The sequence below is a fragment of the Nyctibius grandis genome, chromosome 1 (assembly GCF_013368605.1).
Source record: "Nyctibius grandis isolate bNycGra1 chromosome 1, bNycGra1.pri, whole genome shotgun sequence".
In the NCBI taxonomy this organism is placed as follows: domain Eukaryota; kingdom Metazoa; phylum Chordata; class Aves; order Nyctibiiformes; family Nyctibiidae; genus Nyctibius; species Nyctibius grandis.
The window spans coordinates 126,860,795-126,862,963 of record NC_090658.1 but is presented as its reverse complement, the minus strand read 5'-3'; positions in this window follow the sequence as shown (position 1 = coordinate 126,862,963).

Below are 2,169 nucleotides of genomic sequence, written 5' to 3'. Positions count from 1 at the left end.
CCCTTATCCCTCTTTTTTATCATGTTTGTTCCTCCCCAACCCACCTTGAGCTCTCCCTTTCCCCACCTTTGCTTCCTCACCTACACATGCCATAAGAAGTCTCCTGCAACCGCAAGTTGCTCCTCCCCTGCATCCCACAATGTGTCCCGTACCCACAGGCAGTGTTTCCCCCCTCAGCCAAAAAGTGGGAGCTGCTCCCGTTGTCACTGATGGGTGTCACCCCTGGACACGGCCAGCCCTGGGAGGTGTTGGGCAGGGTGTTGCTCAGGGTCCCCACCTTTTTCTCCTCTGCTCCTCTGTTTATGGGGGGGGGGGAATGTGGTTTTTATCACATACCCTAATGTAGTCCACAGGCTGTTCTTGCAGGATGTGGCAGGAGGCAGAATGTAGTTCTCACCAGACACAAGATCACGCCAAGTCTGAAAAACTCAGCAATATGCAGAAGCTATGCCACAATTGTGCTCATGTTTAGGACAGATCAGAAGCCATGTGCAATTGTGTGTTACTAAATATTCACAGTTTTAGTTGGCTTCAGGTGCCTTTTATTCATTCTAACCAAATTGATGCTGACCTTCAGGTTATACTTTCCTTTAGGGACCTTTTTAGTTTAAAGTCAAGTTTGCCATTACAGAATTTTGCTTTTTTGAGTTACCTCTCTTGGGAAGAAAAATTCAACCAAAACAAAACCACATACCCAAACCCCAAATTTAATTAAACAGAAAAATAATAAGAATTGCACATTGGGAAAAAAAAAAATCTTCTCAAAATGACAAGATACCTGAACAGATATTGTGGACATTTCCAAATTTTAAAATTAAAATACACACTTTTGGGTAATGACCACACATGAAAACCAAGGGAATAGTTTCTAGTTATGGAAGAGATTCTGAAACAGCAGTTAAGAGTGCAAGTCTTGCTGAGTTAACCATTATGAGCTAAATTAGAAGTTGGACGAATCATTTTTCAGCCATATAAATCATTAAAGTTTATTAAATTGTTGTATCTGTAACTGAGGTAAGCCAACCATTTAATGAATTATACAATGTGTTATTTTCCTATGGGTGTTACTCCCATAGGTTTTACTGTTGTTGAACGTCCTTTTGTGTTTTTTTGCAGACCTCTAAAATGATGAATAATCTTTACTTAAGAGACTAAAAATACACGCCAGCTATTATCGTATATGAAATCTGACAGCAGTTAAAGTGTTGGTATCTGAACTTATTTAACAGCTTCTTTGAACAACTTTTACTAGGTATTCTTTACGGGATTAAATATTTTTAGATTTGTGCCATTTGTTCTATAAGTAAGTCATGTTAAAGGTAAAGGAAAAGTGTTCTAGATATTAGACGACCAGTCTAATGAATAGCAATAGCTTTTCTTGCAGTTGCTTTTCATTAGAAGCCAAACATCATGATCAAACTTTCATTGCATATTCATGCAAGAAGTGATTCTGAATCCTGCGGAGCAAATAAAGCTCAGTAGAAGTTTTAGGTGCTCCAGTGGAACAAGACCCCAGTGTTTCCCATGCTTGCCATTTTTCCATTACAAATGCATTTTATTTGCAAAAACTTGGCACCGATTGTGGGCAGAGCAGGCTAGATCTTCACCTACACACACAGGCAGTGATACATAAGTGATGCGAGTTTATCATGGCTGCAGATCTGATCCGGAGGTCTCTGCTCAGCACTGTCCTGTATTTTGTGCACACCAGCACCAGGGAGCTGTATGGAGTCACCACAAGGCACCGCTTTGGCCTTGGTTCTGAGAGACCTGCAGGAAAGAGTGACCTGGCCCAAAGGACCTGCATTTCCGCTGGTCCTAGCACAATTTCCATGCAGGATTTCCAAACATAGCAGCTTTTTGTCCTGAATGTCTGGTTGGTGAGTACAGTATATCAGATTTGCAAAGTCTGTGAATAATTGGCCCACAAATTATGAATGCAGCAGGAGAGCTTGATTTTTAAAATACTAGGAGGTAGGCAATCAGGTGAGGAGAATGATGCGACTATACTGGTATGACATACCACAACATAGAGTATGTACAGTGTTTACAGTTGAAATTAAGAACTGTTAAGGCAGAGAACCTCTCTGAAGATGTAGGGAAGCAGGTCAGTGGTCCATCCATCCGGGGGTGGCTGGCAAAGGAAGGTAAGTTAGTGCTGGGCAGCTT